Source organism: Pan troglodytes, chromosome 5, assembly GCF_028858775.2.
Source record: "Pan troglodytes isolate AG18354 chromosome 5, NHGRI_mPanTro3-v2.0_pri, whole genome shotgun sequence".
In the NCBI taxonomy this organism is placed as follows: domain Eukaryota; kingdom Metazoa; phylum Chordata; class Mammalia; order Primates; family Hominidae; genus Pan; species Pan troglodytes.
This window is the reverse complement of record NC_072403.2, coordinates 182627807-182641305: the sequence shown is the minus strand read 5'-3', so window position 1 is coordinate 182641305 and position 13499 is coordinate 182627807.

Sequence of the window (13499 nt, the reverse complement as noted above, 5' to 3'; positions counted from 1 at the left end):
CTCATTTTGCTATAACTTGTCTTCTCTAAGCAGGACAGATATAGGAAGTAGAATTTCTTTTAATTTTCTTTATTTTTCCTACCCTTTTCTATTTTTGTGAGTTTTTTGGGTTTTTTTTTTTTTGCATTTTAAGTAATGAAAACAGGTCATGTTAGTTTTCCCTTACACTAATGAGGTAGGAATTTCTCTGTAAAAGTTGACCTTTTGAGCAAACTTATCTTATGAAGAGGGCTCTGGTGTTTACGCAGCCAGCTTGCCTGAAGGGACCTTTAAACCATCCAGAAGGGAGAGTATTTACTAGGGTTTTATTAAGACTCTAATGGTTATAAATGAAATATCTTAAGATTTTTCACTTCTGGGACTGTTAAGCAATCTGGAATAGCTATTTTGGAGAAAAATCTTCAACCAAAATAGAACTGTAAAAAAAAAAAAAAAATAGGCCTTTATACAAGCTGTAGCCAGAAATCTGGGATAATTTTTACAAGCACTTTAGTAATGTTATAATTGAGACCTAAGTTTTGATAGAGCCAAAATTTTTTAGATCTATTAAATACATTTTAACTCCATTATAATATCTGAGTAATTTTCTTGTTATTGAACAAGTCAAATTATACGTAACATGGGAGTTATTGTATGCTTTGTACCAGAACAACCTGTGGTATAAATGGAATTTTACTAAGTTGGTGGTTAATCTTAGATACCACTTTTGTTTATTTTGCCTTTTATAAATAATTCAAATTATCGAAAGCTGCTAGTAGATACACATTGTAAACATTTATTGCACAAACATCAATACTGTCACTCACTATCCCAGGCATTGGGGACACAGTGGTAACACCTGGTTCATCTCTTAACAGTGTCTGTATGAGGATTCTCCAAAGACTCAGAACCAATAGGATATGTTTGTATATAGAGAGAGATGAGAAAGGGTTTATTAAAGAAATTAGCTCACTCAGTTATTGAGACTGAGAATTCCCATGCCTGGCTGTCTGCAAGCTGGGGAACCAGAGAAACTGGCAGCCATGGCTCAGTCCAAGTCTGAAGGCCTCACAACCAGGGAAGCTGATGGTATAACCCTTGAAGTCCTGAAAATAAGGAGTTGGGTGTGAGGGGTTGCTAATCAAGTCCCTGGCTCGAGGAGAAAGACAGTGAATTATTTGCCTTTGCCTTTTGGTTCTATCTGGGCTCCATTCAGTTGGATGGTGCCTGCTCACACAGGCTGATCTGCACTCAGTCCACAAACTCCTAGGCCAGTCTCTGGAAACATCCTCACAGACAAACCCAGAAGTAATGCTTTACCTGCTGTCTTGATATCCTTTAATCCAGTCAAGTTGACACCTAAAATTAACTATCCCAATGTCCCAACTAAAAACTGTAGACTATCCCAATTTCAAATCTACATTTTTTCTTCTTTATATACACTAGGTATATTCTTATTCTAAAGGATTTCCCATTTTGGAATTTTCTGTTTATATAAAGTTGTGTATCTAGGATTTTCTATAAGGTTCTCACCTCCCAAGGTGTATAGGGAAGTTCTACAAATTGAGTAATGATTGATGGCACATAATTAGTGTTCCATGATGTTTTTTTACAACCTTCAGCTAACATTGTTTTAATCCAGTATTGCTGTAGACTTTGAACATGGTCTTAGTTTTGGAGTCAACACGACTTAGTCCAGAATGTGCTTGGCATATGGCTCCTAGAGCTAACCTGGCTACTAGTTATTTGGGTAGTTTTATAGATCATTCAGGCACATTCCTTGTGTGAAAAGAAAACCTTTGATAAACATTAGAAGTATGATTCATTCTTAAGAGTTAGCCTTGAAGATTCCAGTGAGAAGCTGCTGATGTAGAGACTTTCTCTTCATTACTGCCTGCAAGGGGATTGGAAGTATCTGGTAATATTACAAGTGATTGATGGAAAACTGCTTGAGAGGTTGGCCATGACTCCATTTATACACACAGAATGCATGTAGATGTTTGGATTTGTCTTAATTATCCGACAGATGGCATAAATACTTTCCAGCAGTCTGCTCAGTGGGGCTGTGCTGACTTGGGAGGTTAGAAACAAACTGAGCCCGTGACTGCCAGGTACCACTCTCGTGTCTCCATATTTCCCATGCAGCCATAGCTCCTGCTCTAGTCACAGTGACCTTGCAAGCCCACCCAAGGGGAATGTAGACAATTTAGTAGGAAAATAATATTTCTTACCAAAATGTCTTGGCCAAGCACAGTGGCTTACGCCTGTAATCCTAATACTTTAGGAGGCTGAGGTGGGGAAATCACATGAGCCCAGGAATTTGAGACCAGCCTGTGCAGCATGGCCAAACCCCCTCTCTACAAAAAATTAGCCAGGGATGGTGGCACATGCCTGTAGTCGTAGTTAAGAGGCTGAACTGGAAGAATCACTTGAGCCCAGGAGGTCAAGGCTGCAGTGAGCTGTGGTTGTGCCACTGCACTCCAGCCTGGGTGATAAGAGCAAGACCCTGTCTCAAAAAAAAAAAAAAAAGGCATAATTATTACCCTGATAGGTTTCCTTTTTCTGCCTTTCTGTACCTGTTACCTGGGTGAGCACTTAATGGCCCAAAAGTGTATTAACATGCTTTCTGATTCTAGGTCTCTCATTCCTTGTATTTGTGAATTTCAAACTGTAACTGGAAGATTCCCTGTATCAGAATTACATAGAGCACTTGTTCAAAATGAACTCCTAGGTTCAATAGACCTATTGTCCCAGTCTCTGAGCTAGAAATCCCAGGTGATTCTTATGCATACACAATTTGAGAACTTCTTTAACTCCTCATCAGACAGGTTCAATCAGAGAAGCCCTAGGAGACATAAAAAGATTTATTACAGAGTTCGGCCTCACATAAGAAGAGCTGATTAGATGATCTATATAAGCCTGTTTCTGTTTGGTGCTAGGAGCCTAAAACCCATAGCACAGGCTGTCAAAGGGGCGATGGTGCAAAAGGAGGAGGGTCAACAGACTGGATTGTGACCTGGGACCATGGGGGACACCTGTGGCAGTCCCACTACCTTAGAACTTTCACTTAGTGATCAGGTACTGGCCTCCTTTTTCATGGCTAGACATGCACCTGGCCCAAGAGCTTGGGAGAAGTTGCAGAAGGGCCTGACAGGAGCTTAAGGAGCTGGGACCCAATATGCAGCCCATGCCGCCAGGTGAGTCAGCAGGTAAAGAACACGCGTGAGCGGTGACAGCCCATCATGCTCTGCTCAGCAGCACAAGAGCAGATGGCTGCTGCCTCACTGCACCTTCTGCATCTTAGGCTCCCTTCTCTGAGTGCAAACCCACCAGAGCTGTTCAGTACCCATCGGTGGTCTTCATTACTGCACGAAGTCCAAGTCTTTCCGCTTTGTGAAATTAATTCAAACTTAAAGCTGTTGGAACTTCAAATTATTCTGAGCCTTGAAAGACATGTGGCTATGCAGAGCCTGAGTCATGCGGCATGCAGGCGCAACTTCTGCCTTTTCCCCTGTAAACAAGACAAAAAGGCACCAGACATAAGACCCCTCAAATCACTACTCCTCCACACAGAGTAATAAAGTAATCTTGGAATGAGCAGCAATCTATAACCAATCAAATTGCTGTGGCGAATGCACTGGTCTTGTATGGAAAATGTGATCCTGCTAAAATTTGTAAGTGAAACCTTAACTTCTCCACTTTGAAACATTAACCTTACTGGTTTAGAGTCAGTGTTTCCAGGTGGCCATTCTCAAGCTCTGCACTCGAATTAACCCTCTACTTAATCATATTTTCTAAATCTCATTATTTAAGGTTGATAGTTTTCAGATCCCTCCACGCCATCCTCGCCTCCCCACCCAACTCCCTACCTCTTCAACATACTTCTTTAACTAGCTGGGCTGCTTTGTTAAGTGGGTGTGATATTCTCATTCTTCAGTGATTCAGCTAACATTGTCTGACTTTGTGTACTGTCCCCTTGAACTTTATAAATCATACTCTTAAAGTCCAGATCAAGTTTTATTTTCTCTATTGAGATTTTCCCAACTTTTCTAGATTTTATGAATTTCTTCTGAGCGTCTATTAACTTGATACTTGTAGTTTATATTAAATATGAATGCAATTGTTTGCTGTTATTTCTTAAATATTGCCCCTCCCATTTACTTTTCTTATATATCCATTATACAAAGTTTGAACACATAGGAGGCACCTAAAACCTATAAAGAGACATGGAACTTGTTTAAAGGACCCAGGAGTGATCCGTTTGTTAGTGTTGATTGAAAATCCATCCTGCTGCCTACTTCTGGTTGTGAGAGAAACATTAAATCTGTGAGCAGTGCAAACTTCTTTCCATCCCTCCTCTGGAGTTCCTAGCAGCAGGCCTGGGTCTAAACGTGGGAAGGAGCTTCAAGTCTTTTATTTCAAGTTGTCACTTCTATGGAGGGGTAGTAGCTCTGTCCATGGGCAATTTGGAATGTTGGAGGAGCCTGAAGGCAAGTGGAGTTAGGAATACAAGTGTCTCACCCTTGAGTTCCGCTCAGCAGAATGAAGAGTATGGGTGCACTGCTTCACCCACAGGATCGCGCTGATTGATCTGTTGACATACTGTGCTAGTTTTCTCCCTAGACCGGGAGGACTGATAGTGTATGTGGGTGCATTTCAAGGCAGCCACTTTGTATGGCCACTATGTCCAATGAAAAGAGAGGCCTGTGGCCCCACTCTTGTCATGAGCACCCTCCCAGCCAGGCTCGGTGTCTTGTGCCTCCGCCAGACAGAGCTTCATGTGCATCTGCTCCACTCTTGAATGAGTTTAGCTGCCAAGTTGCTCTCCCTTGTCTGATTGGCTCCTGGAGCTTGTGAATCATCTTTGAAAAATATTTCTATAATGGGAAAATATTTTAAAAACAGCATGGGGCGCGAGCAGATGTCCACAGGGCTGATTGTTAGAAAGTATAGGTGATCGAAAGTGTGATCCTCCCACTTTGTCCTCAAGCTGACCAATGGCCTGACCTCTTCTGCAGTGAGAAGCTGCTGGAGAGTTGGCTGAGGGTCAGGAAATCAAGGGACCTTCATTCTTCAATGAAAGCCAGGCTCCACATCACCCTCCAAGAGGCCGCCAGATGGCAGTGTTGACTCATCCAGCCTCTGTGAGAACCACAGTTTTCTAATGCTCAGAAAACTGCTACCACAGTTTTCCAGTGCACAGACTTTACTGAGTGACTAGGAAGGGGCCTTGAGCCTAATCATTAATCCTGTTTTGTAACCTGGAAGGAGGTACATCTTGTTGCTGTCCTAAATCTCAGCTATTCCTCAGATGAAAGCGGAAAGGACACAAGGAGATAAACCCAGCAAAATTGGTAGTAACATATGCTGGAGGTGTCCTAGGTGTATGCAGGGGTTGGGAGGTGGGTAGGTGGGGGAGAGGGAAAGGGGGAGAGAGAGAGAGAGAGACAGAGAGAGAGAGAAAGAAGAAGGAGGAGGAGGAGGAGGAGAGAAGGAAGCAGGGGACTGGTTGTGGTTTGGAGCGACAAAAATCAGAACAGAATTTTTTTGGAGCTATATACTTTCATAAACAAGGAAACTAATGGACAGAGAATACATTAAAGTGCTCTGTGCAGGCTGCTGACTAGTGGCAGAACAGACTAAGACTCAGTGTTTAGTTTTTCTACTTCTCTCTCTCTCTCTTTCTGGGTTTTCTTTGTTTTGTGCTATCAAGTTCTTATTTCTTTTACTTCAATAAATTTCTTTCAAATGAATCTAGATGTTATGGTGATCTAAGGACACAAGTTGATAAATGCAATTAAGATTCTTGGTTGAAGATTTTGTGTAGGTGGTATTAGTAGAAAGTATCCACAAAGTCATGGAGCAAAATCTCAGATTTACAAAGTTCTAGGTCTGCCTTAGCCTTCCAAAGTGTTGGAATTACAGGCATGAGCCCCTGCGTCTAGCCTTATATTGACATTTTTCACTTGCATTTTAGAATTGATTGTTGAGAACCCCTTGAGTGACCTAGAAGGTCAAGAGACTGCTGATCTGTCTGTGATGGGTTTGATATTTTTTTCTCCTCACCGAAAATGCTAAGAACATTCATTTACAAAACTGGAGACATTGGTAAGCTCTTACCTCTCTCATCCTGTGGGACTGCACCAGCCTGTCTTACTGCTTCCTGGGAGGTTCTATGCACAAATTCTCTGGGACCTTCTCAGGTTAAGCAAGACCTCCAGAAGACCTACCAGCTATCTTGCTCCTGAATTTCAAGGCTCTGAAAGCCTTAAATGTCATGAAGCATGAAGCATTTCCAGGAAATTTGTGGTTTCCTCCTGAAACTTCCCAAAGAGAACTTTTTCTGAAAACTGCTTACAGCAATTTGATGGAGACCAGCATTTCCGAGGGCCCAGAGGAAGGATCAGAGAACAAGGACAGTGACAGGCGGATTTGGTCATGAGAGTCAGAGGCCCGTGGGATTTGCAATACTCCTTTCTGGAAGCTCTAATGAATATGAATAATCAAAGATGCCATTACTGCATAACAAGAGCATTGGACACTATAACTTTTCCGAGAAATTGAAATTTGCTTATTTATGTTGTTTATTTAGGGGTATGGTCAGGGTATTTTATTCAGACACTTAGTGTGCTCAATTTATTCATTTTTTTCAACAGTATTTCTGGAGCTCCTATTATGTTCTAGGCACTATAAAGACACATGCACACATATGTTTATTGCGGCATTATTCACAATAGCAAAGACGTGGAACCAACCCAAATGTCCATCAGTGATAGACTGGATCAAGAAAATGTGGCACATATACACCATGGAATACTATGCAGCCATAAAAAATGATGAGTTCATGTCCTTTGTAGGGACATGGATGAAGCTGGAAACCATCATTCTGAGCAAACTATCGCAAAGACAGGAAACCAAACACTGCATGTTCTCACTTATAGGTGGGAATTGAACAATGAGAATTGTTCAGTTGTTCAATTGGCAATGCAGAGCCTGGGAAGGAGCTTCCTGCAGGCCGAACAGAAACAAAATGACACTTCCCTCCATTCTAAGCCAAATAACCTAGTGGTTCCTGTATGTGCCTCAGAGTGAAATTGAAATCCTAACCCTGAAGTCATTTTGTAGAGGCCTTAAGCTTCTTGTTGTGAGATGTTTCCTGGTTCCCTTCAGAAAAGGGCTCTGACAGGGTTTAGCAGAGCTATTGATGGACAACTTGGCATGAGTACATCTGGATACCTCAGAACTTTGTCACAAGAGTGGTGTTTTAGTTTTAAATTCCTTAAATAACCAATAATTGGGACATGGTTAAGTAATTTATGAAATGTTCACTACATGAAATATTTTCTGGCCATTAAAAGTGGTGGCCACGAAGACCTTGCAGCAACATGTCAGAATATTAACGCAGAATGCTAAATGAAAATCAAGGTCCAGAATTGTACACAATGACTGCAGGTGTGTGAAAACATGAAAATGCAGACGAAGAACATCCAAATTAATGTAGTGGACTGGCCCCCTATAAATGAACCAGTGGACTGGTTCATTTTATTGACCATTTTAGGACAAGACTTTATACATTTGGAATTCTATATTTAATAGCTCCCCTTGAATTTTTGCATGATTTTAAAAGACCAACCAAACTTCTTGTAATATTTAAGTTTGATTGTGGCTGCAATCTAGCAATCAATTTAATGAAAAATATCTAACTGGAAACTTTGTTTGAGTTGGTAAAAAATCTGTTTGATAGATTATTTCACTTTTAAATAGCCTGTTGCTATCAATAGATACATCTCATCATCTCCTAATTAGTAAATAATGAAGACTGTTGTTTTCATAAGTATTCATAAGCCACAGATATTCTGGGGTGGGTTGCTGGCAGGAGGAAGATGTTGACGTGCTAATTGAGGAATATGAGCCCTGTCAGTGCTGCTTCTGTACTTAAAGACTGTTAGTTTAGATGATGGCCTCACCAAAATAATATTCTGATTTGTCTGCTTGATTATGAAAGTGCACAATTAGCAAGAAAAATCTGAGACTTTTTAGACAGACGTATACAAAACCTCTGGGTTGTCTTGAGAAAACCGACTTCTCTCAGGCTTCATGAAGGGGAAAAGGTGTTTTAACCTTTAGCACACGTTACAAAAATCTAATACGGAAAATGATATTGAGAAGTGGAGAGTTTCACTAAAAATTATTGGGCTAATAAATGCTTAGAGCCAATATGTACACACAACACACACACACACACACACACACACAAAGGAAAAAGCTAATGCAAAACAACTAAGCCCTATTTTATTCCATTGGAAGCCGTGAGCAATGCCAAGTGTCCACACTTAAAAATGAGATACAAACACGTTTTCTCTCATGTTTTTCACAAATTTGAAGGAAACAGTTATCAGTCAAGACTTGTCAGAAGATTTGGTATAAGTTTGAGGGCATATTTACTTTCTCTTGTCACTTCAACAAGTTTATGTTGTCCCGTGTCCCTTATAAATCTGCTAGAAAAATAAGTTTGGAATTTCAAAGTAGAAAAACCTTGGAAATAAGATCTTCAGTGGCTTGAAGTCTACACCCAGTCTGGAGCTAGGCCCTCCACATGCATCAGCACATCTCATTCTTGTGTGAAAATTTTTAAACTGGTATGTAGTATTTGTACATATTTACAGGGTACATGTGATATTTTGTTATTGCATAATGATCAAGTCAGGGTATTTGGGGTGTTCAGCACCTTGAGTTCATCACCTTTCTATGTGTTGGGAACGTTCCAAGTCCTGTCTTCTAGCTCTTTTGAAATATGCAAACATTGTTGTTAACTGTAGTCACCCTACTCTACTGTCGAACAACAGATCTCACTCCTTCCATCTAACTGTCTGTTTGTACCCATTAATCAACCTCTCTTTCTCCTCTCCCCCACACATACCACCTTCCCACCCTCTGCTAGCGACCATTCTACCTTCTACTCAGCACATCTCATTCTGACTCTTCCATCTGATGTGAGCAAGTCTGTCCTGAATTAGAGCTGTTTTCTAGAGGGCAAGATCTTATCTTTGTTTATTATTTAAAGTGTCCAGCATGCTTTGATTTATTACTAAGCACGAGCTATTTTTTACTTGAATTTCTATAATGCTTTGTTCATTCATTCGTGTTTTTTATTATGGAAATGTCACATAAGCCCCTTGTATATTTCACCCACCACTATTCATGGTAATCTTATTATCCTTGTTTATTTTGAAGTAAATCCTATAATTTTATTAGTAAATATTTTAGTGCTCCTAAAAGATAATGATCGCATTTAAAAATATAATCACAGTATCACAATTGTACCTTTAAAAATTAACTATAATTCCTCAACATTCAATATCCAGTCCATGTTCAAATTTCCTTGATTGTCTCATAAATGTCTATTAACATGTCATTCAAATCTGGAAACAAGCCTTTTTATCTCTCTCTCTTTCCTTGAAATTTACATGTTGAAGAATCCAAGTCGTTTGTCATGCAGAATCCTCCACATTCTAGATATAAATGATTGCATTCCTGTAGGTTCCGTCCTGTCTTTTCCTATAAATTGGTAGTTAAATTTAGAGGCTTGATTAGATTATGTTCAATTTTTCATCAATAAGGCAACTTATGTTCATATAAATCTTATCATTGCTTAGATGAACAAATTAGACCTGTTTCTTTTTCTTTTCTTTTCTTTTTGAGAGAAGGTCTCCCTCTGTTGCCCAGGCTGGAGTGCAGTGGTATAATCATGTCTCACTGTAGTCTCTACATCCCTGGGCTCAGTGGTCCTCTCACCTTAGCCTCCTTAGTAGCTGGAACTACAGGTGTGTGCCACTATACCTGGCTAATTTTTGTACTTTTGGTAGAGACAGAGTTTCGCCATGTTGCCCAGGCTGGCCTGAAACTCCTGGGCTCTAGGGATCCATCCCCCTCACCCTCTCAAAGTGCTGGGTTTATAGGCATGAACCACAGCACCTGGCCCAGACCTGTTTGTATTGGTTAAATGATAATGTACTAGAGGAGAAATCTTTTTTGTGATATGACATATCTCAAATATCATTGATTTTTGAGTTTGTGTCAATATGAGATAAACTTTAGTTTCTAAAAATAGCCACAAACTTTCTTTAGATCACAGAATCACAGATTGCACTTGGGTAGGACTTGAGCCTCTCACTCATGTAGGGCCCCTTTCCACCTTCCTGGAGGTATGGTCACCTGTCCTTTGCGTGACCAAGTCGGGATGAGGAGTTAGTTACACGCAGACAGGCCACTGGTAAGCCTCTCACAGTATTCCAGCTTTTCCTTCAAGGCATTTTTCTTCTAGGGTTGTTGTCTATTTTGTTGTTGTTGTTGCCTGTTTGTAACAGGTTTCTATTCTATCGTGTTACCCTGCTCTGTGTTAATAATATAAATACCTAACAAATTTTCTAGACTATCTAGCCCTTTAACTGAGGGTTTTTTTTTTCTTTTTCTTCTGATTCTTTTTACAGCTAAGCCCCTATACTTAACAGTCTCTTTTCTATGCTCCTGATGGTTAACACCTTGATTTACATACTTTATTCAAGGGATAATAGTAATACTGTATTGCTATTAGTCTCAGTCACTTCTGTGTCATCTTTCCTACTGCTGTGTTGAGACTATTTTGGGGAGTGTGCCTCAGCGACAGCTGTGAGCCACATTTAACCCACCAGCTGAAGTCTTGCAAAGTGCCCTTCATGTTCCCGCGTGTACAGATGGCTCTGCCTGATACTAATGGCAGCAGCAGGGTAAATGTGACTGAGGCGTCTTCTGGGGAGGCTCAGGTGGTCCAGGTTCCCTTTTAGAAACTTCAGAGTCAAGCTATTCGCAGTGATGACTCTTGCACGCTCCAGCTGCCTGGCCTGTTCCCTACCCATGGGGGCTCAGATCCCTGATGGCCTTAAAAGGAGAGGGCTTGAGAAAAATGCCAGCCTGAGTCAGGGTGTGGGCTGCACAGGCCAGCAGCTTGTCTCTGAGAGTGATGCCAAGGGAGTGGTTTGCAGGAGAGAGAGAGGGTTCTCCAAGATATCAGCCTCAAAATAGCCTGGCCATCCTGAACTTCCCTTAATAGCCTGCCACAGATCAATCACCCACAATCTAGGGAAAGCCTTTGTAAGCCTATTTGGACATTATGCTTGTGCTGCCTTGAAGAGCAATTGAATTCCACCTATTATTCTGAGGCATAAGATATTTTTCCATGCTATTTTCCTAAAACTAAAGCTATCTTTAAGTTTTGAGAGTATCCTCTTGCCTCTGTGGCCTGGGAATGGTGGAATGTGATGAGAGTGACAGGGTGGCAGCTGCACCCAGGATGCTGACTCGGTGTCACTGTCAGCTTCAGTTGATGTGGCCACCACACATTAACCACGTGACATCAGTTTCTGGGCAGAAGTTAAGTGTCTTGCCTTCTGCAGTAGATTTTATCTCAAAGAATTGTCCAGAAAAGGAAAAGCCTGTTTATCTCAATTTCCTCTGTGATTATATTCCAAAATAAGCTTCCATAGGAAAAACATTCCATGCAAGTGTGGCAGATGGCCTGGGCTAGGCCACAGCGATTCTCCCTTCCTTTAGAGAAGTACAGCTGTGTCAAGTGTGTGTCCCCGAGGATTGCATTAAGGAAGACTTTAAGAAGAGTTATAGATTGGAAGGGAATTTATGTGATTTTTCCCTCCAGAATGCATCTGAGCAGGGCTCACTCAGCAGGTGGATGACTTGGGGCCTCAGAGAAACCCTGGGTTTTCCAAGGAGCCCTGAACGTTTATAAGACATCAGGTTAGAACAGGAGTCCAGGGGTGATATGTTAGAAAACCTAACAAGAACTGGACATTTACAAGAAGTCAGGTGTAAGGACTGAGGAGACGTGGTTTCTTTACTTTTGCAGAACAGCTGTGCAGCCAGTCCCTGGGATGGGCTCCTGTCCGGGGCTGCGCACTCACAGGCTGCCAGAGTGAGCAATGGAAAGGCAGGTTAGGCTTCTCCCCATGCTGCTCAGGCCGCTGTGCTCCACCACAGCCTACAGGAGGCAGCCAAGCTCCTCTGCTACGTGTACTGTCAGAGGCTGGTCACCTCCCCTCACTTTTAAGGGTCTCTGACCCTCACTTTTCTGGCAACAGCAAGTTGCTTATCGTTGCCCAAAGATACTGAAGTGGTTGTAGGCTCTGGAATCCAAAAGACAGAGAATCAGGCCTACCCCATCTCTTCCTGTCTGTGTGGCCTCAGGCAGTTAGTGGAAGTCCCTAGGCCTTGCTGCCTCACTTATGAAATGTGGATGATAGTACCTTCCTCATAGGCACCCAGTGAAGAGTACATGAGACAATGTTTGTAAAGCTCTTGTTCCAGGGCCTAACACCGTACGTCCTCAGTGAATCACAGTTATTCCTGTTATGCCTTACAGGCTATTTTCCCAGCGAGCACCCACAACCCCTACATGCACCCCTAGCTCCCATATGCCTGGAAACTCACATTCATCTTTCAAACGTGAGTCAAGTTTTGACTCAAGTGTGCCTCTCTGTGAAGCTGCCTCTGATCCCGTCCGCCGCCTTCTTTTTCTCTGTCCATTTCCATTTCTTATGACTGCATAGTATTCCACAGTGTATATGTACCACATTTTCTTTATCTAATCCACTGTTAATAGGCACCTAGGTTGATTCCATGTCTTTGCTATTGTCAATAGTGCTGTGATGAATGTATGTGTGCATGTCTTTTTTTTTTTTGAGACAGAGTTTCGCTCTTGTTGCCCAGGCTGGAGTGCAATGATGTGCAAACTCTGCCTCCTGGGTTCAAGCAATTCTTCTGCCTCAGCCTCCTGAGTAGCTGGGATTACAAGCATGCGCTACCACACCTGGCTAATTTTGTATTTTTAGTAGAGACAAGGTTTCTCCATGTTGGTCAGGCTAGTCTCAAACTCCCAACCTCAGGTCATCCTCCAACTTCAGCCTCCCAAAGTGCTGGGATTACAGGCGTGGGCCACTGTGCCCAGTGCATGTGTCTTTTTGGTAGAATCAATTGTTTTCATTTGGATATACACCCAGTAGTGGGATTGCTGGGCCAAATTGTAGTGCTGTTTTAACTTTTTCAAGAACTCTTCAAACTGCTTTCTATAGTGGCTGAACTAATTAACCTTCCCACCAACAGTGTATAATTATTCCTTTTTCTCCACAGCATCACAGCATCTGTTGTTTTTTGACTGTTTAGTAATAGCCATTTTGACTGGTGTGAGATGGTATCTCATTGTGGTTTTGATTTGCATTTCTCTGATGATTAGTGATATGGAGCATTTTTTTGCGTTTGTTGGCTGCATGTCTGTCTTCTTTTGAGGAGCGTCTTTTCATGTCTTTTGCCCATTTTTTAATGGAGTTGTTTTTTGCTTGTTCATTTGTTTAAGTTCCTTGTAGATTCTGGATATTAGACCTTTGTCAGATGTGTGGTTTTTGAATATTTTCTCCCATTCCGTAGGTTGTCTGTTTACTCTGTTGATAGTTTCTTTTGCTGTGCAGAAGCCC